The sequence below is a fragment of the Nuphar pumila genome, chromosome 9 (genome assembly GCF_984573655.1).
Source record: "Nuphar pumila chromosome 9, dmNupPumi1.hap1.1, whole genome shotgun sequence".
In the NCBI taxonomy this organism is placed as follows: domain Eukaryota; kingdom Viridiplantae; phylum Streptophyta; class Magnoliopsida; order Nymphaeales; family Nymphaeaceae; genus Nuphar; species Nuphar pumila.
In genome coordinates this window covers 22,014,119-22,040,974 of record NC_143257.1, presented here as the reverse complement: position 1 = coordinate 22,040,974, position 26,856 = coordinate 22,014,119, and positions in this window count along the sequence as shown.

The following is a 26,856-nucleotide window of genomic DNA, read 5'->3' as shown; positions in this document are numbered from 1 at the left end:
TAACACACATGGAAATTGAACTTAGAATCAAACCAAATTTGGCATAGACACCTATTTTAATTATAGGAATGGAATGAAATATGAAAATCAATTTTTTTGGTATTATTAAATATATAAATTCAATAAAAAACCCTAAAATGTATTATTTTTGCCTTTTAGCCTGCACCTATTCTAATGACAACCTAATTTCGGGTAGCAACTTACCATGAAAATTCACCAAATTTTACAGGGTGACAGAGGATAGCTAGGCTATGATTTTTGCCGTCTACACATTTAGAATTCGACCTATAGCCGAAGAGCTACACCTCCGGCAATCTGGGCCAGAATCCAGCGACATTGAGATTGCTGGCAAACTAACAAGTTTTTATAAAAATTATGGGGAAAATACTAATATATGGCCAAAAATGCTTAAATTTTAGGAGAATGTTGCCGACAAACAGATAATCAAATTCTCATTTTACAGTTTTGGCATTGGATCTATGGTTACAAAGGACACACTAGATTATCAGACCACTAAATTTGGTGAAATTGAAATAACAGGGAATCAACAAGTAAACTTGTAAAATCTAAAAAAAATAGAAATATGCATTCTAAAATCTTGAAATTCTGAGAAATGATAGAGGAGGTCATGAGGAACAATTCCTTTTTTGACAGTCAGATCATCTGACTTACATGGTAGAGAGCCACAATCGATTTAAGTCGATCTAGACCCTGTCAAATCTGTAATAGGCATAATACAATGATCTGTAAATCCCAATTTTTGACATATAACAAAATTTATCAGAAAAATTCAGTAAAATCTAGTAAAATAATAGATATATCCCTTAATCCACTGTATTTTACAGACCATGAATCAGATCTTCCATGAGGGAGATCTCATATTAGAAATTCTGCTACAGGGGGATCCAGTGTCTTCACAGGATTGAAATCCCGATTCGACTTTCAGTCTTTTAAATGGGGTTGCATTTGTCAAAAGGATCTGGGTTTTTGGCAAGAGATCACAGATAAACAAACATGACTATCATAAAATTTTTAGGATTTATGGATGAAAATTTTTACATAAATAATGACTGGACTGCATACGTAAACTAAAACCTATAGACTTCTAGGAAAACACTAATGAAATTGAATAAACTACCTATAAAGCAATAAAGCTAGTTAAGTAAAAATGCTTAGAACATGCGATTTACATGATAGTCATGCTAAAAGAAAGAAAAGAAAAGAAAAGAAAAGGGAAATATGACATTCCATTGATATGGACTATTGGAACAGGAGGTTCGATCCATTAAAAGGATGAACTATCTCATCCACGTAGTCTAAACATAATATTGATTCTCTGAGTGTGAAGAGGGTCAACTCTCGGTATAGGAAAGCGAGTGCGGCCATGGCTATAGAGAGGCGGCTGGTCTGTCGACTTCCCCACCTTCGCAGAAGCTGAACTATCTGGATGTCCATATAATTTTGTCCGTCTAGAAAGAAGGCTAGTCCCACAATGCATAAGACCATTGCGTGCTGAATTCTCTCTCGAGTTATTCAGGATAATGAGCTGACTTCTACAAATATCCCATAGTGTCGTTAGATCTCGAGCAAATCCACATATTCATTTCCATCTACTTCGATCAGTGGCCAAGATTTATATCCTGTCATGCGAGCTAAAGCGTCTCGGGGATCCTGACCTATGACATTGATCAAGAATTGTTGTTCCAATGGATCTCCAGGTTGACCGGCTGGCTCGGGTAATCCCATAATCTCTGAAAATTCATCCATCAATAAGGTCATCTCTTCCCACGGGAACCAAAAAGTACAAGTGCGCAGATTCCACCGCTCTGCCAATGCATGGATCAGATTGCCGCTGATTGTCTGCTTTCCCGCTGCTGATGCCAGTTCTAACCCATAATCGCTCAGATGGTCCAGAAACATACAGTTAAAATTCTTGAGTCAGGAATAATACCACCAGGGAATGAAGGATACAATGCTTGGGAAGACCTTGCCGCACCTCGTAGGAGATGTGACCTTCAGGAAAGACAAAGTCGAGTTGACTGGATGCCATCAGACTGGAAAATAGGAAAAATTGGAATAAGATTTAGGAAAATATAGGAATTTTGGAAAATTGCAAGCAGGATAAAATGAAGTTGGAAATTCAAGATCCAGAGGAACAAAAGAATGGAAATTCACCTGGAGTTTTGAGAAAAAGTAGATAATTTAGGAAAATCATCTAGGGTTTTGAGGAAAATAAGAGGAAATATTTTATGAAAATGAAAGATAAGGATATTTTAAAAAATTGGTCAATATTTTTGTGAAAATTGGGAAAATATTGGAAAATAAAAGGAAAAATGAATATGATACATTCAATCAAATTATGCACATATAGTACTTCCTAAGAAGCTGACTCTAAATGCATCAATTTTGAAATAGCTATAGGACCCTAATCCTGACTCTAGACTCAGACCATCTGTGTCCAATCATGCTATGCCGATATACTTGAGTCGAAACCCAAAGTACGTGGCATAAAAGTTCATCTTTGGTTCTAGGCTTGTGTTTTCCTAACATCCTTGAGCACCTGTCGATATACTTTAGACTATTATCCTTGGTACGTGGCAGGGAGGCGTTAACCCAAATAAGTGGCCCAATTGTGAGGCTTTGTCCCAAACTATGGTTCTAAAAGAAGGCCCAACAACGTGAAGATCAGGTAGAAATAGGTGGGGTGGTTTTGGAAATATGAGCACATGCAAGCAAATCAGAAGGCTCTAAAACCTAAAAAATAGATTTTGAAAAATTTGAAGAAGCAAACAATGTTTACACATAAATCCTAGATTGAGGAGGGTAGTATGAGACCTAAGTCCATGTGAACATGAATAATTCCTCCTCAATTAGTCATATCAAACCATGCCTAGTCTATATGCAATCCATGTCAGTTGGGTTTGAGTCTAGGCTCCTAGGTTCACATGATATCAAAAAGTAAAATCTGACATTTTATAGAACACGATTTTGATAATTAAGCTAAGCTAAGGCACATGATTGATAAGGCGAAAACAGGTCCCATCACGGTCGCCAAACCTGTTATCATCGCAAAAATTTTCCCTCCCTCTACGAAAGAGAGAAACGATTCTGCGAGTCAAACTTGACCAAAGTTTTAAAAATTATTTTTGAAAATTACTCGCCTCTGTTTTTGAAATTTGTGGGAAAATTCCATAGAATGGGACTCGTCTGTCGGTACGAGGTTCAACCGTTCCTGGCACCTTTACCAGGGGTAATTGAACCAAGGATCAATGTGTGCTTATTTAGGCTCAAATATTTAAATCATGCTCTATTTCCTAAATGCACAAGGAATCAGGCATGTGCTATAAAGTTTTTGAAGAATGCATATTTGAAAAGATGATGTTTGCTTCTGATACTTGGAAAATATTTGGAAAAGGAATTCATTGGAAAATCATGAAATTATTTGAAAGTCTCCTTTTGAATGAAAAATTGATTCTCAAGACAATTGAAATTTTGAGAAAATCGATTTCTGAAACAATCAGATTATTCTTTTGAGAAAATTGATTTCTTATTGAAATAAGTCAATGAAAGAGGATTTGAGAATTCTGAGAAAATCAGTTTCAGCGATAATTCAAAGATTCTTCAGAAAATTGATTTTTCAGTGAGATAACTCAATAACAGAGGATTTGGCTCTTTGAAATTCTTTCATGATGCAAATATGAATAAATGAATGTAACTTCAAAGAATATTTTTTAGGAAATCATTTAAAAAATGCAGTGAATTTCAAAATAGCCTGAGTGTAGGCTGAATGTGGCTATTACGAAGATGACAAATCTGGGCCTCATTTATATTCTGACTACGGCCACACATACGAATTTCACCGAGTTTGTCAACTTCCTAAAAGCTTGTACACGTGCCATTCGTGTCAACCATAGTGAATTTGGAAAAATGCATGAATTATCGTTCAATCAGATATTGAAAATTACAAATAGCAAACTATATGCAATGCATCCTACTCTATGCAGAAATGTAACTCTTATTCCAATATTACACTTGATATTACATTGAATAAAATAAAAGAAAAATAAATAAAATCTTTCTTCTGAATATCCCTGCAAAACTAGAAAATGAGTCAGCATAAATATATAGGTTTTTCTGGATTTATCCGATAATATCGGGAAATTATCGGATTTTATCTAGATATAAACCTTGATTTATACCTCTCTGATGCAAACACGAGAAATAAATGATGTAAATGCCTGAAAATATGAAAATAAAGTTTTAAAATTCAAAATTAAGGTAAAAATGACCAAAATGCCCCTAATAGCAAGACTATGGACTTTAAATCAGGGTTTTCAGAAAGAATTTTTGTAAAAATGAGATTTTTAAAATTTAAATGAATGCAAATGAAGATAAAATCAAACATAAGATGATATGATATGATTATATGCATGCTAAAACTTTAAAATTGCAAAAATATCTCAAAAACACTGAATTTCGCCTTTCTTCTGACAGTTTAACTAACACACATAGAAATTGAACTCATAATCAAACAAAATTTGGCATGGATACCTATTTTAATTCTAGGAAAGGAATATAATACGAAAATCAATTTTTTGGGTATTATTAAATATGGAAATTCAATAAAAAAACCCTAAAATGCATGATTTTTGCCTTTTAGCCTGCAACTATTCTAATGACAACCTAATTTCGGGTAGAAACTTACCATGGAAACTCACCAAATTTTCCAGGGTGACAGAGGACAGCTAGGCAATGATTTTTTCCTTTTACAGATTTAGAATTTGACCTATGGCTGGAGAGCTACAACTCTGACAATCTGGGTCAGAATCCGGCGACCTTGAGATTGCAGGCAAACTAACAGATTTTTATAAAAATTATGAGAAAAATACTAATATATGGCCAAAAATGCTGAAATTTTAATAAAATATTGCCGACAAATAGATAATCAGATTCTCGTTTGACAGTTTTGGCATTGAATCTACGGTTACAAAGGGCACACTAGATTATTAGACCCCTAAATTTGGTGAAATTGAAATAACAGGGAATCAACAAGTAAACTTGTAAAATCTAAAATAAATAGAAATATGCATTCTAAAATTCTGGAAAATGACAGAGGAAGTCATGAGGAACAAATCCTTTTTTGACAGTCAGATCATCTGACTTACAGATCGAAGAGCCATGATCGATTTATGTCGATCTAGACCCTATCAAACATGTAACAAACACAATACAATAATCTGTAAAACCCGATTTTTGACAGATAACAAAGTTAATAAAAAAAACTCAGTAAAATCCAGTAAAATAATAGATATATCCCTTAATCCACTGTATTTTACATACCATGAATCAGATCTCCCATGAGGGAGATCTCAGATTAGCAAGTCTGCTACAGGGGGATCGAGTGTCTTCACAGGATTGAAATCCTGGGTCAACTTTCAGTCTTTTAAATGGGGTTGCAGTTGTCAAAAGGATCTGGGTTTTTGGTAGGAGATCACCGACAAACAAACATGACTATCATAAAAATTTTAGGATTTATGGACGAAATTTTTTACATAAAATAATGACTGGACTCCATACGTAAACTAAAACCTATAGACTTCTAGGCAAACACTAATGAAATTGAATAAACTACCTATAAAGCAGTAAAGATAGATAAGTAAAAATGCTTAGAACATGCGATTCACATGATAGTCATGCTAAAAGAAAAAAAAAAGAAAAAAAGAAAAAGAAAAGAAAAGAAAAGAAAAGGGAGATATGGCATTCCATTGATATGGACTATTGGAATAGGAGGTTCGATCCATTAAAAGGATGAACTATCTCATCCACGTAGTCTAAACGTAAAAGCATTCCAACTATGCCATTTGAACTTATCTACAATCTGTTGTATTATGCTAAGACTGGAATTTAAATGAGTATTCACGCCATATTCATTCTTTCCAGCAGATTGCACTGAGATCTGATTCAATATCTATTGATAAAATCGAGCAATAAGGTAAAGTGATGGAAGATCATGATACCATGGGATCTTTTGCACCAGCTGAAGTCATAACAACAATGAAGGAGTCGATTGCTGTGGAGATGGCTATCACCAAAGAAGGTTCGATGTGGTTGGAGCTGCTGCACCAGTGGCTGGAAGTCTTGAAAGTTGAAGATGGTGAAGCTGCTGGAGTTGCTAAAATCTGTGGCTGCAGCAGTGGCTACACAAATTGGAGGAGGCTTGCTGCCTTGATATGGAGAGGCTGCACCTACTAATAGAAGGCTGGAGAGGAGCTGAACCTGCTGGGCGTGAAAGAGAAGGAGAGTTAGAGAGGAGAGAGAGTTGGAAAGGGTTTAGCCGTGTGATGTGTTGGTTGGGTCTTAGAAAGAGGCACTAGGTTTTAAGAAGAGTGGGTGACATGAATGAGAGAGAGGGATAGATGACCTTAGGGTTAACCAAGAGAGGGGATAATGAATGAATGAGCCCCAGCCGTATGATGCTTTGAGAAATAGTAAGAGGAAAAGAAGGGAGAAGGAAAGGAGGGAAAGAAAGAAGGAAAGAAAGGAAAGAAGGGAGGAAAGGAAAAAGGAAAGAAAAGAAGAGGAAGAGAAAGGGAAGAAGGAAGAAAAGAAGAGAGGGGCTGGCGGCAAGAGGAAAGGAAGAAACGAGGAAGGAAGAAGGAAAGAAGAAAAGAAAGAGAAAGAAGAAGGAAGGGAAGAAAGGAAAGAAAAAGAAGCGAAGGAGGAAAGGAAAAAGAGAGAGAAAAGAAGAGAAAGGAAAGAAGAAGGAAAAAAGAAAGAAAAGGAAAGAAAGGAGAGGGGGTCGACCACCTTGGTGGGACCCACTTGTGCTAAAAAAATAAAATAAAAGAAAGAAAAAGAGGAAAATAGGGGAAAAGAAATATATATATATATATATATATATATATATATATATATATATATATATTTAGAAAACCTTAAGTGTGACACCACCTTGGAGTGGGCCCACACATTATTTTGAAAGTTATTTTGAAAACCAACAGGGTAGAATGGTTTCTTAGAAATTTTTTTTGATTAAATGAGATATTTTTTGGTAATTTTAAAATAAAACTCAAAATTTGAAATTCTATACTACTTTGCAGAGTAGATCCAGTTTGAAAATTTGAAAATCAAGTTTGAAAGGAATCCAGACTATTTTCTCGAGAAAATATTTTTAAATTTAGAGTCTTGGGGGTAAAAATGTCAATTTAAAAAACCCAAGGTTTGAAATTGAACTTTGAAAAGCTTTAAAATTTGAATCTGGATTGGAATTTTCAAAACTGGAGTTTTGGATCTCGAAAATGAAATGAAATGTAATGAAATGTAATGAAATGATGAAGAATGATAAGAAATGATATGAAATGTCATGCGAAATGCAAACCCTGGATAAAGAAATTTGGATATTGGACCCCAATTGACAGTTGTACCAGTTTAAAAAGTGATAATTTTGACAAAAATGGGCAAAATGGTTCAAGAAATGATTTCTGGTCTCTACAGAGCCAAGAGTGACACTAACAACTAGGGTTTTAGCTGGTTTGAACTGAAATGAACTCGAATGAACTGGGTTCTAGGGTTTCAGAACTCAAATGAACTGACAAGACACTGGCCTAACTAGACTTCTAGATTGAATGGTCGAGAAATTGTGTCATTTTCAGAGAAATGGTCACTGAAGTGAAGTGAGTTACGAACAAGAACTGGGTTTGAGCTAGAATAACGATCAGTAATACTGAGATGAACTAAAACTAAAGCTCAAACACTAGCTCAACTAACTGGACTTAGCTCAATTTCAGCTGAAATGAGCTAAAATGAACTTCTACACTGCGGGAAATGGTTTTGAACTGAAACTGGAGCACTTGAACTCCTGATGAGCTCAAGCTAGACTCAAAGGAATAGGATTGACTAACTCATAGACAATTGGCTTGGATTTGAGTGAGAAATGAACTCATTTCTGAGGAAATGAACCCATTTTGGCAGGAATGATCAGAAATGAACATGATCAGCTCACTATGAGCTCAGGTGAGCTAGAAATGACTGACATTCTAACTGTTTTGAGCTTAAGAATGAGCTTGGTTGACTCTAACTGACAGGGATCTAGTATGACCTAAGGGTAAAATTGTATTTTTCCTGGTGAAAGGGTTAAAATGACACCTAAACTGAGACAAACTTGGGGTTGGACTCCTATACTGACCTACCAGAGTTGGCATTTACAAGAGGGGGGTGTCTGAGAATGGATGAAGAAAGTTTGGGGTGTTTACAGATGCCTCTCTTTGCTACTTAGCCGAATTAGGGTCGAGCTTAGTGAAAAAAAACACACACCAAATTTGGGCTATAGAAGATTAGCCCTGATGAAAATGGTAGGTATGAAATGAAGAATGATGAAGAAGGATTCACTTCATAGAAGTGAGGTTCAAGTTTTGCCCTTAACCTGGATGGGATAGAAGATACCTCACGTAGAAACAAGGGGTCACAAAAAGGACAATGAAAATACTTTTCCCAAAAAGCTTTGGAAAAGGGAGTGATTTTGGGTGTCCCATGACTGAGACTGAATATCTTTTGAAGAATGGCCTTTTGCGAAAAATGATTCAGGTTTAACCCTTATCTTGAAAGGGAGATGAAATACCTCATCAGAATGAGGCTCAGGTTTAAACCCTTAACCTAATCGAGAAATAAAATACCTCATCAAAATGATGCTCAAGTTTAAATCCTTAACCTGATCGAAAAATGAAATTCTTCATCAAAATGAGGTTCAGGTTTAACCCTTAACCTGATCGAGAAATGAAATACCTCATCAAAATGAGGCTCAGGTTTAACCCTTAACCTGATCGGAAAATGAAATACCTCATCAAAATGAGGCTCAACTTTAACCCTTAACCTGATCAGGGAATGAAATACCTCATCAGAATGAGGCTCAGGTTTAAACCCTTAACCTGACCGGGAAATGAAATACCTCATCAGAATGAGACTCAAATTTAACCCTTAACCTGACCGGGAAATGAAAATAATGGAATCCTCGACTGAAGAAACCATGATGGAACCTTCGAATTTCGCATAATGAATCTGATAGGGGTTTTGCAAAAGGCTGAAAATGGGGGTCCCTAAAGCTTGAAAAGGGTTTGATCTTGGGCGTCTCATTGCTAAGACTAAATAACTTTTGAAATTGATGACCTTTTGCGAGGAAATGATTGGTGGTTTGACCTCGAACAAAAATGGGACTGTCTATGGCAGGACAGTGTGGAACACAGAGAAATGCATGAATCTGAGAGCCCAGATGCTCAGATTATACAAAAGAAGGGAAGGAATCTTGAAAACTCCCATTATCAAGTCCTAAAAAGGGATGACAAATGACGCCAGGATGTATCAAAGTAGACACCAAGCTCTCACTTCACGCCAGGGTAGCTAGAAAATGTTGTCAAAATGTTGAAAATTGTTGTTGATTCAAAGTAATTGAAAATGATGCACAGTGGTGCAAAAAATATTTCCTCTTTTCTACCTGAAGTATTCCCTCCAATTGGACTTAACTCTGTAGAATCAAGATTCAAATTCAAATTGCTTGCCATTGGCTTTCTTTCAAGGGAGCTATAAATTTTCTTGACATGAACGAGAAAGAAAAGATTACCATTATGAAAGCAATTGGTGAAATAATATTGATAATAGAATTTCACAAAATTAAAGAAGATTCTTGACAGATTTGGTAGTTTGATATCCTGAGATTTTTTTTCTCATGATGATCTTTTTGCACTCTTTTTGAGACAAAACTTGAGCTCTCTTGGGATTTTGCGAGAATTTCATTGCATCAACCTTCAACTTGGAGATGCTCTGACTTTTCCTTTTTTTTTTTGGGGTGGGTGGGTGGGTGGGAGGAGTATGTTACAAACTCCTTCAACTTGGAGATGATCCGAGTCTTCCTTGGTCCCAAGGATTATATTGATAAAATTGTCTCTTTGTAAACCTCTTGATAATCTTTTGTGCTCTTTTTGAGACAGAATTTGAGCTTTCCTGGGTTTGGCGAGAATTTCATTGCATCAACCTTCAACTTGGAGATGCTTTGACTTTTTTTTTTGGGGGAGAGGGGTATGTCACAAACTCCTTCAACTTGGAGATGATCCGAGTCTTCCTTGGTCCCAAGGATTATATTGATAATATTGTCTCTTTCGATTGAAATTGCTTTGGATGATAGCATTGATCAAATATCTTTTAGAGATTGGTGGGAGTTTCATCGCATCAGTTTTCAACTTGACGATGATTTGAACTTTCCCTAGAAAAATACGTCACATACTCCTTCAACTTAGAGATGTTCTGAATCTTCTTTGCCCCCGTGGATTTGATTCGTCCACCGTCTTCAACTTGACGATATTTGAGAGATCTTTTTTGCAGATATGTAATTGCAACTTTGATATTTATTGAAAAGATATTGAAATTGAGTGAATTTTTCTTTATTGCCCATGATATTTTCATTGCCTTATTACCACAAGAATGGTCTTTAAAAATGTGCCATTGACTGCGATCAATATCAATCACTTATGACTTTGTGATAACATTAAATTTCCTTTGCCAGCCATATCAAGGATTTATTCTTCATCCTTTTGGTTGGCCATGGGAAAGAATTTTGTATTTTTGAATCTCTCTTCGCAAGAGATTTGCTCTTTCAGAAGGAATGTTGAAGGTATTCTAAGGTAATTCTTTTGTGCAATAAAGATTTTAAATTCAACAGGTATTTGATGACAAATTGGCAAAATGTTCTTGAAATCCCTAGTGAAAGCGAGCATCTGAATTATGGCTTAACGCATCCATGACAAAAAAAATCTCCTCTTCTTTCCCCAAAGGAGAAGAATGAGGCTTAGCCCTTACCTGAATGGGAAATGGAAAATTACTCCTCTCTTCACTGAAAAGGAAGTGTTTGCAAAATGAACTTTCGAAGAGAAATTAAGCTTTCGTCAAAACTTCCTAACATTAGGCTTCTCTTATAAAAAGGGGCCGATAATGGTGAGGTCGGTAAATTGGTCATGAAGGAACGAGTCCATCACACTCTCATTGAAAAGAGGGTCCTCCATGATAAAATAGCCTAGTAAAGAAATTGGGGGGCCACATGGAAAGCGAGCCACCGTCGAAGCTATCCCTGAAATAAGGGTTCCTTGTGTGAAATTAAAATATTGTTTTGCAAATGGTTCACAAAGACACGAGTCCCTTCAAACTCTCCCTGAAAAGGGGCTAAGTGAACAAAGAAGATAGCATGCGAAAAGAACGAGCTCCCTCGAACTCTCCCTATACAAGGTTCCCTCACAAGAGAAAATGATTGAGATTGATATTGAGTGACCAAAAGGTCAAAATTGAGAATTGGGTGACTCGAAGTTCGAAATTGGGTGACCAGAAGGTCGAAATTGGAAATTGGATGACCTGAAGGTCGAAATTGAGAATTGAATGACCCGAAGGTCAAAATTGGTTGACCTGAAATTGAGAAATTGAGTGATCCGAAGGTCAAAATTGGAAATTGGATGACCCAAAGGCCGAAATTGGAAATTTGAATGACCCGAAGGTCAAAATTAGAAGATTGAATGACCCGAAGGTCGAAATTGGTGTAGAGCTTGAATTTTGATGAAAGGTAAGGACAAAGACTGAACCTAAGAGATCGACTAATGCAACCAATCGGAAAAACATTAACACGAGTGCTTTGCATGTAATTTGAACTTATTTTGATATGAATTTTTTACTGCAACTTCATGCATATGTTTTTGGGATCTTTACAAAAAATCAGATCATTCAGATGTCGTTTGGCCCACTTTAAAAATCAGGATTCGAAACATGTTTTCTGCATCGTTATAGTGATGTCAAGAATATAACTTGGAAAGTCATGAATTGAGATTGGAAAATACTTGGAAAATCTTTGAAAAACCAAATGTTTTTGAGAAAATCAATTTTAAAGAAAATCAAGGCAAATTTAAGAAAATCAATTTTATGAGATGGAATTTGGAAAATACATCAACAGAATGGGCATGTGGCTCTGTGAAATATTTTCATGATGCAATCTAAACCTAGATGATGCATGAATATGATGTTGAGAAAAGATTTCTCAGAAAATTGTTTGAAAAAGAATTTTTGTGCCTTATAGAATTTCCATGAATCAAATTCTCTACACATCCCTGACTATGGCCACAGATATGGATTGAATATAACCCACTTGATTCTAAAAGGATAAAAACATTTATAAAAGATTGAAATATGCTATGGTTTTTGAAAATAGACTAAGAGTGTAGGCTGATTGTGGCTTCAAAGAATATGGTAAATCTGGATTTCCTTCGTATTCTGACTATGGCCATAAATATAAACTCGATCGAGTTTACCAACTCTCTAGAAGCTAGTGCACGAGTCATTCGTGTAGACCATGGTGGAATTGAAATATGTGCATGAATGACAAACATAACAGTTATATATTAAAATTTAAACTATATGCAATGCAAACCCTAATTCTAAGCAGGAATTGAAATTCTTATTCCAAATTTGTTTACAATTTACATCACTAATTGAATTTAAATAAAGAAAAATAAAAGGAGAAATATGACCTTGAATGTTCCTGCAAAACTAGAAAACTTGTTAGTGAAGATATGTTGGCTTTTCTGGATTTATCTAATAATATCTGGAAATTACTCAATTTATCTAGATATAAGCCTTTTTCTATGTTTTCCCTAAGATAAACATAATAAAATAGGATGTAAAATTGAAGAAATAATAAAAATAAACAACTTTGAAATTCAGAATTTGGGGAAAATTGATAAAAATACTCCTGAAAACAAGACTATGGCCTTGAAATCAGGGTTTTTTCAGAAAATATTTTGGTAAAACTTTGGATTTAGGGTTTAAAAAGACTCAAATCAAAACTAAATCGAATATTCAATGTCCTAGCATGATTCTAAATGTGTACAAACCCTAAAAACATAAATTTTTATGAAGAAAATAAAAAACAACACAAAAAATATGATTTTGCTAGTGTTTCAGGATCCTGCGGGCACCCTGTTTTGAAATATAATCAATTTGATCATCAAATGAGTTCCAAAATTAATAAAAATCAACACCTGAACTGTTGATAACCCTAAAATTAAACTTGAATAAAAAAAATTAATTTTTGACATCATTTAAATAATAAAATTGAATAAAAACTCTAAAATATGCTATTTTTATTTATGGGCACGTACCTGTCATAGTGTTAGACCCGAATTAGGAGCCAAATCACCATAGAAATTCATAAAATTTTATAAAAAACTACTCAACACAAAAACAAAGATCTTTTTTTACAGATCAGAAAAATCATCTCCGGTTAAGGAGATATCGTTCCGGCAATCTGTGCTTGAATTTAACGAATATAAAATATACTAAAACAGGTGATTCTGGTTTCGGGTACAAAGAAAAATAGTAAATCATATTCAACAATTCTAAAATTTTATAAGTGAATATCAGACACTTAAAAAAAGATTTTACCTTTTTACAGATTGTCAATCGGATCTTCGGTTAAGGATATATGATTGACACAAGTCAACTTAGGGTTTAAAGAAAGCATAACGAGTTCTGAGAAGTAGATCTTATTTTATGACAGAGGAAAAATAGCAAACAAAAACAAAAAAATATAATAAAATTACATCAAATAATAAACACTAATACAAAGCTACTGCAATTTACAAATTTCAAATCGGACCTTGGATGACATAAATATCTCATCTGCAAGTTATACCTAAATATCAATAGCGATTTTAAGAAACAAGAATCATGGTTCAACTTTGTATTTTTCTGACAGAGTTCCCGAACCCAAAAATATCTAAATTTTTTATAGGGAGTTACTGACAAATACTTGGACCAACAATAAAAAAATCAGAATTTTCTAGCAGATATTTAAGCATGAAATAGCATGATTTCTACAGACCTAAAATCAAAACATGCGAATATCCAATAAAACACAAAAAACTATGATTTAAACATGAGAAATAAAAAAAAATACATAAACAGCGTAACAAAATTTGATTTAATGCTAGAATATATATAATAAACACTAATATGAAAGGAAAATAAAAAAAAAATACAGGGAATCCATGGTTGAATTTGATTTACCCTTTGAAAAGATGAATTTAGCCCATTTAACGAACAAATCACATCTTTCATTGGTTAAGAACATAAAAAATGGATTTCTAAACAATTCTAATGGATTAGAATCCTATAAATCACATTAAAACAGAGTTAGATCATCTTCTTGAATCAATTTTGGAGGTTCTTGAATGAAAACCATGGTTGAATCCAACATCAAATGGGCGGCAATGGCTAGAATATGAAATAAAATAAAGAAAAAACTAAAAAAATAATAAAAGGAGGAAGAGAATCATACCTTGGATGTTGTAGCAATGGGGGAAGCAGCTGGGAGGAGAGAGAAGCTTCAAGAAGAGGATGAAAGAGGAATAGGGGTCGACCCCCCTATGGGCTCTTTAAATAGAAAGAAATTAGGTTTTCTTTTTTAGAAAGTTTTTGTTTTCTTAAAACTCTATCTAAAACTATTAGTGGGGGGAATTTTTTCTGAAATTTCCTAACCTATATGGACTCTAGCTAACCTAATTAATACCTAATTAGACTCCTAACTAACCTAAAAGACCCCAAATGTGGCGCCACCTAGTGTGGGCCCACATTGGGTTTTTAAAACTACAAATTAAAACTTAGAAAAACAATAGTTAAAAACCAAAGTTAAAATGAATTTTCAAAAATTAATTTTGACTCTTCTAAACCTCTAAGCTAACTAGGACATTGACTAACCCTAGTCTAATCATGACTTCTGCAAATGTGGCGTCACCCCGAGTGGGGCCCGTTTGATTTTTCAAAACGATTTTAAAACTTGAAAATGAGAGTTTTTTCAAAAGATATTAAAAAATAGGCTTGAAACTGAAAGTTTTGAAATGACACAGAGTTCTGAATGGGTCAAAACTCCTCTAGATATGGCACCAATTGAGTGGGCCCCACATCAGGGTTTTGAAAATTTTAAAATGAAGACTGAAAACGGCTTTGAAAAGGGGTTAAAATCAACAAATGAAATTCAAAGATTTTGAAAATAAAGTTCTAAGTGAACTAAAACTCCGAACCAGAGTCCTGAACCAATTAGGACTCTGAGATTTTAGATTTTTGAAAGCTAAATGAAGGAGTTTTTGAAAGATTTTATCAGAACTAGTAAAAGTAAGTCAAAAAATACACTTAGGGTTAGAGTCCTAACTCAACCGAAACTCTGAAATAGAGTCCTGAATCAACTGGAACTCTGCAAAATGGGCCAATTTTGAAAAAACAAATGGAGAAAATGGAAATGAAGGTAGAAACAAAATTTAGAATAGAGTCCTGATCAGATTGGGACTCTAAGACAGTGTCCTGATTGGACTGAAACTCTAGTTTTTGGGTCTTTTATGAAAAACAAATGAAAGAATTTATGAAAATCAGTGAAAATGGCAACAAGCAGTGAAATCAAAATAGAGTTTTGATCCAATTGGGACTCTGGGGACAAAGTCCTAATTTGACCAGGACTATTAAAATTTTGGATTTTCTGAGAAAACAAACAAGAGGATTTTGAAAATAAGGTGGAAATTGAAGTCAGATTTAGAGTCCTGATCTGACTAGGACTCTGAGGAAGAGTGCTAATTCGACTAGAACTTTAAAAAATTTTGGTTTTCTAGAAAGCAAATGATGAAATTTTAAAAAAAACTTTTGAAAACAGGTGAAAATGAATTGAGAAAATGAAATCAGGATAGTGTCCTGATTCAATTAGGACTTGAAAGAAGAGTCCTGATTCAACTAGAACTCTAGAATTTTGGCTAAAACAAAAGGTTTTGAAAGGTTTTCTCAAAAATAGGTAAAAATGGTAGTAAAAGGTAGAGTTCTGATCCGACTAGGACTCTGAAAAAAGAGTCTTGATCCAATTACAACTCTGGGAAAGAGTCTCAATTCGATTGAGACTCTAAGATTTTGGTCAAAATGAAAGATTTTGGTCAAAATAAAAGATTTTGAAGGTTTTCTCAAAAAGCAGGTAAAAATGGTGGTAAAAGGTAGAGTTCTGATCCGACTGGGACTCTGGAAAAAGAGTCCTGATTCAACTAGGACTCTGAGATTTTGGCCAAAATGACAGAGATGGATAAGGGACATGACTAAAACTGATTTAAAATCAAAATTGAGTTTTTTTAAAAATGTTTAAAAAGATTAAAAAACAGAGTTCTGATTCAATTAGGACTCTGAAGTTTTTGAAAATTTTGATAAATGAAAGAATCCAGAAGCAACACCACCTAGATGGACCTCATCTGAGGATTGAGATCAGTTTAAAATGGATTTAAAACAAATCCAGATTGTTTTTCTGAAGAAAATAAGATCCTGGGGGTTAACAAGTGAAAAATGTCGGTTCAAAACCCAGGTTTTGAAATTAATTTCGAAAGAAAAGTTTTAAAACTCGAATATGGATTCAATATTTTGAAAAATAGGAGTGCTGGATCTCGATAATGAGATGTAATGACATACAATGCTATGTAATGCCATGAAGTTATATGCCAAATGCATGCAGTGATATGCAGTGACACATGAAGTGTAAACCCTGGATGGGGGACTTGAAATCCTGGACCCCTGGTGGAGACAAAGGACTTGGAGATTCTCATCTGAGGATGAGAACTGACAATTGAAATTGAGATAAAATGAGGATTGAATCTTGATTGCAGAATGGAGTATTGAAATTTATTTGTAAAATTTTGGCCATCAACAACCCTGGCTCAAAGGTCGACCAGCTGATTCCCTGAAGACTGCAAAGAGTGGGTCCCAGTGGCAGGCGACAAGTGTTTGTGAATGAGGGTGAAAATTTAGGGTGTTTACAATCACTAAAGTGTAAGTGACTATTGTGCAAGTGCAGATATGTTGTTTCTAATGTAGATGAAATGCTAAACAGAAAATGACCTGCTGTGAAGAATCAAATGATATGCTATGAGAAATAAGATGGCATGCTATGAATACATATGAAGCTACAATGAATGCACATGAAGCTACAATAAACGCGCATGTAGCTACAACATGCAGGGGAAGAGATGAATGCATATGCTAGTATGCCATGCAATGCAACATAAGAAATGAATTATAGTGAACGATATGCAAATGTAAAGGTGATGTTTGATATGCACAACAAATCGAGAACCTAGTTTAACCTAAGAAATGAAATGCAATGAATAACATGTGAATGCAAAAGGTGTTGTACAAGTGTACAGGGTATGAATGAGATGCAGTGGGTGAACTTCATTTGACTGGGAAACATTGGAAGGGGGCAGAAGACAGTCCACATGGCACGTCTCCCAAATAGATGGGAATCTTGTTCCATTTGCATTATAGGCCATAATGGTGCACCACTAGTCAGGAGAGACAGGAAGGAGGAGTAACCAACAGATGCAACCGCAAAGGGCTTACCTTCCAATAAGCCAATAAAAAATGCAGCTAAACCCAGGATAAATGCCAACAAGCAAACTAAGAACATCTGGGTCTTTGTCAAATAAAAATTGTTCTGAAGCCTAATAATGAATAACACCAATAGCAAAGACAACTAACAACAAAACAAAAAAAAATAAAAACCCTATCGTCCATGATTTAACAGTTATTATAACAACTGAGATTGTGCCAAGCAAAAGAAGCAACTCAATGCCAATAAAGACAAACACCACGAGAGAGTTACCAGTCATCATCTTTCCATTTGTACAGCCTAGGGCAAAGCGATAGAACTGCAGGAATGCACACGAGTGGTAGCAATGCCTTCCACATATTAAAGGGAGACATGCCCTAAAACTGACTAGTCCTCTTGAATTTATGGAGTTTCCATGATGAATTACATAATGAAACTTGTTGCTTATTTGCAACAAGAAGCTTTCTAAGTAAATCATATTGCTTGAAAAGATGATCAACCAATCAATTTGCAAGAGGATAGTCCTGAAGAAACACACAACTAAAGGAAAAACGCACAGGATAACAATTTTGTGATTCTTGAGGATATCCAAGCAATCTTTGTTTTTTTCTAGCCAAACCATTATCGTGACAAAACATTTCAATCAATTAGCAAATTGATAGCAAATTAACCAATATTCACATCTATCAATGACACATGAGATGAAAATAAAGAAAGTTCTATGTGTGTGAGAGAGAGGTGATAAAATGCAAATGCTGAATGTAAGATGAACAAAATATTGTAAGATGAAATACCTAACAAACAGAGGTTAAAATAAAAAATAATAATAAAAAAAATGCAAAGAATCAACACTTGATTGCGAGACCGACATCTACTACAAAATATGAATCTAAAGTGCAGAGGAAGTAATGAAGATGATGGATCGCTGATGGGTGAAATGCCAAATGCTAGTATAACACATGATATGCATCTAAAAATAAAGATGAAATGTGTTACAGAGTTTAACCAATGAAACGTAGAAGTAAGTGCACCCTAATAGAGTGCATAAAAAAAATGAAAAGGCACAAACAAAAGGAAATGTAAGACAACAAGGGAGATGTTGATGACCGTGAAACAAAGCAGATGATTTTTTATGGAGATCTTATAGCATCCGATTAGATGATAATCTGATTAGATCCAGAAACATATAAATGATCTGATTAGCTATGCAAATTATACTAGATCAGAGGATACAACTGATCCAGATACATGAAAAGGCTAGTAAAAGCATACTTAATCAAATCATTTAAGCAGTAGAAATGACAATCATCTATTGGTGTGGATGATGTATGATGCATATCAGATAAAGGACGTGAATGTGTTGCAGAGTACCTCATTGCACAACAAATGAAGTACAATATTGTGGATGGATAGGAAATGAAGCATACAGGAAATCATATACAGGTGATGCAAAATGGATGAGATGCTAAACAGAAATGCAACAGAGAATGATGTGTATGATATAAAAAACAGAATGCTATTGTATGAAGGCTAAATTCACATTAATGAAGGCACCCCTTACACTTGAAAGGGGTATGTCGTTCAGTGGTGAATGCCACAAATATGATGCAAACAAGCCATGATGCAAATAATGCAGGAGAAATGCATAAACAAATGAATATAGAGCAATGCATTATAAACAAGAAATTGAAGCATAAACAATACAAGGATAAGAACGAGATTAATACCTTGTTGCAATATGTAGATTGATGCTGCTATAGGCAAATCGATGCTACATCTTGCATTTTCAATAGACAATTGAGAATGAAAGAAAAATAACAGCCGATGCTATGTAAAATTAGAAAGAAAAGAAGAAGAGAAACGTAATTTCACAGAAAAAGAATAGGGAAGAAAAATGAGATGATTCTCACCTTGATTTAGTTCGGATTGAGAGGAGAGAAATGTCTCCACTGTTTACTTTTGCTGGACCAAAACTCCTTCAGTCAATCAAGGGGAGGAACCAGAGAAAAAGAGGAAATAGAAAAAGAAAAAAGAGGGAAGAGGGGAAACAAGAGAAGAGAGAAAAGGAGGACCTCTCGCAAAGGCTCAACGGTGCTCGATGATGGTCCCTTTGCCAAAATGCTTGATGGATGAGAGCCTTCTCTGCGTTGGTTTATATAAGAGGAGACCGTTACAGATTTTTCAAAAGGGGTCCCTCATAGTTTTAAAGAATTTCAAAAAAAGGCTCTAAGTACGAGGAATTTCTAGAAAGGGGTAAAGCTACTTTATGAGTTTTTTTTTTATATTTTTTGAAAGAAAAACCTAAAAATATGAGAGATTTAAAAGATAAGATCCAGATGAGGTTTTTGAATGCTTTACAAAAATATTGAATTTGGAATTTTGAGGATTTTACAAAAGAAGGGTTTTGTAAAATAACAGAATTGATTTTAAAAAAAAAATTGGTTTAAAAAATGGATCTGGATCTAGGATTTTGAGCAAATATCGAGTTTGGATCTCGAATTGAGAAAACAAATGGAGATTGGATCTTGATAAAATACTTGAGCCAATACAGAGAATTAATTTTTGATTTTTGAAAATAGAAGATCTGGGCTCAGAATTGGATTTGGATATCTGATCTAGATCTAAGATTGGGTCAAATATGGAAAATAAAATTGGATTTCGGATCTTCAATAAGAAAATAAATCTGAGAAATGATAAAAAATTGACCCAGTTGCTCAGAAGGTGGGTGCCAAAGGCAAAAAGGGAATTTTTGAGATTTTGAAAAATTTGGGGTGTTTACAGTTTTCTAAAAACTCTAAAAACCAATGCTAACTACTAAAACTTCCTAAAAACTCTAACGCCGATTATTTTTTTCTAATCTAACTACTTAAAATCTAAATCCTAAAGAGAATATCTCTAACTAATTCCTAAATGACCTAAATTGCCAATTTTAACTCGCAATTTATGTTTTTCTGATTTTTACCTTTTTTTGCGTATTTTTCTCGAAATTAATGATAAATGTGAGAATTTAATGCAATTATTCATCATACCATGCATGAATTAATATGATAAAATGCTAAAATAAATGCATGATCATAGATCTCATGTTTGATCATTGGATCAAATCACTTATGAGATTCTATTCCATTCAATTATGTTAAGATGATATTTTCAATTCTGGTCAGTTTTTTTCTTCATAATTTTGCATATAATTAGGTATTATTTTAATCTAATTTTTTACCACATTTTTATTAGTATGTTTTTGAGATCCACACCAAAAATCAGATCAATCTGAGTTGGTTTTATCCCTCAAAAAAATCAGAGTTCGGACCCTACCATTTGGTCTCGTCCGAATTTTCCCAGAAATTAGACCAACTTGTTGGAGTGATTTCTACCTAAAAAAAGATGATATTTCAAATATGTAAATAGGTAAATCTATAGCATTGAATCTAGTTTATTCATGTAAATTTTTATCAATTTCTATGGTGTTTTTATATCTGATTTTAGTCAAAAACCATGACCCTGTAACTCTATGTTATTTTAATGGTTCAGAATTTTATCCTTTTTGTCAAAGACATATCTCCCTAATGGTAGATAATTTTCAAGATCTGTAAAACAGATCCTCTTAATATGTATGTCTAGTTTTTTTATGTAAATTGTCATCCATTTTTATGGAGTATTTCTATTTATTTTGCATTTTACGTCGAGACACTATTTGTTTTCATTTTTGGCTATTTCTCAGACTTAAAATCAACTTGTTGCATTCATATCTCCCTAATGGGAGATTATTTTTTAGATATGTAAAAAGGAGTTTTTGCCTTAGAATGTCTAGTTTATGCATGCCAATTTTCATAAATTTTCATTAAGTTTTCATCTATCATTTGGATCAAAAATAAAAAACCTGTTGAATTTTCTTTCACAGGATTCTACAGATTTTTATTCAACTTGATCAGATTGGATCTCCTCAATGAGAGATCATTTTCTAGATATGTAAATTGGAAATGTTTCATGATTGAACTAAAAAACTTCTCTCACAAATTTGAGAGAATTTAAATCAGTTTAGCCTCTAAAACTTAAAAATTACAGAAACTTGTCTGTCAAAGCTCAATTTCCTAATTTCAAAATGTATTTCTCAATGTTTTAATCATATCTCAAGTTTTAAAAATGATTTTTAAGATCTGTAAAAGGGATATGGTTTTTTGAAGAGTTAAAAATCCATGAAATTAAGTTTCAACTCAATCTAAGTTGTTTTAGGCTTCCATTCATTTGAAATACTCTAACAGAGTTGATTTGCATATATCGATTTTGAAATGTCTTGTCTTGGATAAAAAAAGCAAATTCGGGTTTTCCTTCAAATGTTTTCTGCATTTTTAGATTTTAGTACACTTTTAAGGTTATTATGAACCTTCAAATCCAATTTTATCAATTTCTAATATGTTTATGGATTTTTCCTCTATTTTTTGGGGCATAAAAAGGCTAAATTATGGATTTTTCTCAATTTTTCAATAATTGAAGAAAATTCCTAAATGCCTACATTTATTTCTAATATGTTTGCTCATTTTACATGATTTTACTTTTTTTTATTTTTAATTAATGTCAATTCATTCAAGTGTTGTAATAATACATTCATGAGAATTTTATTTTATGCTAAGTTTAGAATGAATGAGCATTTAGATTAAATTCCATAATTGATGTATTTCATTCATTTTTTTTAAGAAATTCACCATGAAAAACATGAATGACACATGCACTATTTAATGAAGAATAAATAATCCTAAGTAAAGTTTATATTTACGACCATAGTCAGAATATGAATAATACTTAGAATTATTATTCTTTATTAAAATACAAAAATCAACTTACACTCTTAAGTCTTTTTTTTTAAATCATCATATTTCAAGAAAAATGCATTTTCTCCCTTTAATAGAATCTAAAATAAAGATTAAATTAAACTATATTCGTGGCCATAGTCATAAATATATGAAAATTTAATTTTATTTTAATTCTATAAAGGCATAAAAATTTATTTCATTCTTTATTAAATTTTAAATAAAGATTAAATTAGAATAAGTTTGTGACCATAGTCATGAATATATTAAAATTTAGTCTTGTTTTAATTCTATTAAAGAATGGAATTTACTTTTAAATTCCAACAATTTTTTTAATGCATTCATCATTTAAGACAGAATTGCATCATTTTCTTTTAAATTATTTCAAGTTATTTTCACATTTCCAAGTGATTTTCAAAATAATTTTCAAAAACAATTTTCATTTCTAAATTCAAAGTCATTTTCAATTTCCATTCATAAATTCAAATTTATTTTTCAATTTCATTTCTAATTCCATTTAACTTTAAATCCTATTTCAAATAATTATTTTCAATTTTTATTTCTTACTTTCCATTTTTCAAATTCCAAATTTCAATTTTGAATTTCATTTTAATTTGAAATATCAATTTCAATTTTCTAATTCTTTTCAAATTCCAAATTTTGAAATTTCATTCGAAATTCAAATACCAAATCTTATTTTTCCATTTTTCAAGTTCTAATCTGAATTCCATTTTCAAATTTTCAACTTCCCATTTTTAATTTCAAAATTCTATCTTAAATTCAAATTTTAATTCGAATCTCAAAGTTAAATCCTCAATTTCAATTCTAAAATTGAATTTTGAATTTCATCTCAATCCTAAATTCCAATTTCTTTTCAAATTTCAATTTCGATTTCAAATTCAATTATATTTTCAAATTCAAATTTTAATTCTTCAAATTTAAGTTCAAAGTTCAATTTTTAAATTTCAATCATAACTTCTGATTTTCAATTTCAAATTCTGAATTCAAATTCCAAGTTTGATTTCAAAAGTTCAATTCTCAATTCAGAAATCAAACTCCAAATTCAATTTTTCCATTTTAATTCAGATTTTCAAATTTCAAAGACTTAACTTTGAATTCAATTTCAAAATCACTTGAAAATTTTATATTTTTGAAATATTTTCAAAAGCATACACATTCTCAAAACTAAAAATCATAATACAAGCCTTATTCAACGTGCATTTAGGACTTAAAATAATTTCTTAGGCAAATTTAGGCAAAGCAAAGGCATGAATTTGATCCTTGGTTCAATTACCCCTGGTAAAGGTGTCAGAAACGATTGAACCTCGTACTGACGAGCGAATCCCATCTCCCCTTTTTTTCTGCAAATTTCAAAACGAAGGTGAGTTATTTCAAATTCTTTTTCCAAAGGTCAAGTGAGTCCTTGCAACAATTTTCTTTTTCTTCCCCTAAAAAGGAAAAAAGATTTTTTTTTGCAACGATCACAAGTTTGGCGACCGAGATGGGACTCGTCTTCGTCTGATCAAGTTAATGCCTTTTCCCTTGTTTAAATTTTTCTAAAACATTATTCATAAATGTCAGCTTCATTTTCATGCAAACTTAGGAGCCTAGACTTTGACCCAGCTGATATGATTCATATAGGCTTAAGTATGGTTTGGTTGGACCAAATTGAGGAGATTCATTCATGTTCACTTAGACTTAGGTCTGAAATACAACTCTCCTCATTCTAGAGATTGAATGCAAACAATGTATGCAAGTGTATGCTTCTTATGATTTTCAAAATTCTATCTCTTTAGGACTTTGAATTAGAGACATCTGATTTCTTACATGATTGAATCATATTTTCAAAAACATCCCCACATATATTGTCCCCGTCTTCACGTTGCTGGGCTTTCTCACTGAACCATAGTTCGGGAAAAAGCCTCACAACTAGGCCACTTATTTGGGCTAATACCCCCCCTACCACATACTAAGAGCCATAGTCCAAAGTATATCGACAGGCGCTCAAGGATGCTGGAAAACCATTATCTTAGAACTGAAGAAATTTTTATGCCACGTGCTTCGAGCTTCGACTTATGTATATCGGCATATCTTGATTGGATTCAGATGATCTAAACCTTAGAGTTAAGATTAAGGTCATACAAGCTCTTTCAAAATTTGCATATTATAGTCAGCTTCTAGGGAATGTTGTTCTGCACATCATTTTATAGCTTTGCTTTTTAATGTGGATGTTATCTTGTAACCCTCGTTTATTTCTGGTATTTCCTTACATTTTCAAAACCTTGGATATTTCTTCCAAAATTTCCCTCTATTTTCGAAAATCCAGGCGTATATTTTTGCTCTTTTGATATCTCTTATATTTCTTCAGAATAAATCTCAAAAACCTTGAGAATCTTTTCTAAAATTTTCTTTCAAAAACTCCAGGTATCTCTTCCTTTCCTTCCTTTTGGATCTTGATTTCCTCAACATCTACTTTCTATTTTACTTCAATAAAGTTCTGCATTTTTTTTTCTAACTCTCTCTGTTTTACCTTCTTCAGTCTCGTTCAAATGGCGTCCAGTTCACTTGATATCATCTTTCCCAAAGACCATATCTCATATGAGATAAGGCAGGGATTCTCAAATCATTGTGTCATTCACACATGTCCCTTCTTTCCTTGGTGGTATTATTCTTGGTTCGCCACCTTCTTTCGTATGTTCTCAAACCACCTGGATGACTACAGACTGGAGCTGGCATCGATAGTGGGCAAGCAGACCGTCAACAGAAATCTAATTCAAGCTATGGTAGAACGATGAAATCCTCGTACTTGCACATTTTGGTTTCCATGGGGAGATATGACTATGCTGATGGATGAGTTCAATGACATCATGGGATTACCAGAACCACCTGGTCAACCTGATGATCCCATCGAACAACAATTTTTGATCAACATCAAAGGATTGAATATTTGAGATGCCTTAGCCAGAGTGACCGAGAGTAGATCTTGGCCACTTATCAAAGCAGATGGAAGTTAGTTCATCGATCTGTTCGAGCTCTATCGCAAGTATGGGGCATACAAGGAAGTTGATACCCTATCCCGAGCAACCAAAGAAAGGATCCAGCATGCCATGGTCCTATACACAGTGGGACTAGCTTTCTTTCAAGATGGCCAAAACTTTATTGATATCCGAGTTGTTCAACTCTTGCAAAGATGGGGGAGTTAGCAAACCCGTCTCTCCATTTCCATGGCCGCCCTAGCCTTCCTCTACCATGGTTTGACTCATTTCGCCCTTGGTGAAACTATCTTGGTAGAAGGATGCATCTTTGCCCTGCAGTCGTGGTTCCTGCGACATGTGCCATCAAAAGCTAGTTCATTTAGATTCAATGGTAAAACACCATAGTCTACTTCTCAATATCGAGCCTTGATCGAGAGTCTGCATCAAGATTAGATCGTTTGAGACTTCTTCAACTGGCAGGAATCGGTCCCTCGTTACACTTATGCGCATAGCAAGCACTACAGATTACTTGGTTCATTCTTCTGTGTTGATTACCAGCCAGAAAGGTGCATCATACAGTTCTCGCTGTGGCAGACTCATGCCAACATTCATTTTCCAACAAGGATTATGCTAGAATTTGATTTGCGGCCAGATCAGTGATCCAGAGTATACCATGCGACCAAATATACTTGGGATTCCTTTGTTACTCTTTCCATATTCCTTGGACCCAATGTATCTTTTGAGTATCAAGAGTGGTGGCAAACTGTCTGTCCACCCCCTCTTTGTCTTTGATCTGTCATCAATAAAATTTACTTTTTTGTTTTCTCAAAAGTTACATAACAAATTTTATTTTTCAATGATTTTACTCCTAAGTAAAACAATGCAATGGTCACAATCCTTGTGACGACCTTATCCCTGGTAATGAGACATTCTTTCCAAATGTCGATTCAATTTTTGTACTTCTCTATTTTTCTTAAATACCTTTTATCGTGGTTGACGACCTCGCCTAGGTAATAAGGAACATTTTTAGTTATTATAGAAATAATAACGCAATTGTCATAATTCTTGTGATGGCCCAATCTCTGGTAATGGGATAATCTCTCTGAATTGTCTACCAAATCTCTCATTTTTCCTTTACTCAATAATATCATCCTAAAACTTCTTTGGTGGTTTAACTATTCCTTTATCTCTGCAGAAAACATTGGCATTTTGACATGGTTCAGACAAGGACTAGGAAGAAAACCGTTCCACCACAGCACAATGACAGTAGTGCAGAGGAAATAAATTCCCCCAGATCGTCCAAAGGACGTGGCCAAGAAATGGAAGATGATGTTGATCCAGCCATGTACAGTCTGTTTCATAAAATGATGGCAAAGATTATATCAGAACAGGCTGGGGCTAATCCAAAGAAGGTATCTTCCAAAATCAAAATCAAGAGAAAGCCCGTGAAGAAGCATGTCAAGATCAGTAAGAAGAAAATATAGCACGACAGTGCTTCTGAAAATACAGAGTCAACAGAAGAGGATTTAGAAGAAGAACAACATGTATTCATGCAAAACTCTCTGTGTCAGTCTAAGAAAATGGTGGAAGAGCTTGAATCAGTGAACAAACCCAAATTCGGAATCCTAGTGAAAGATCTGAT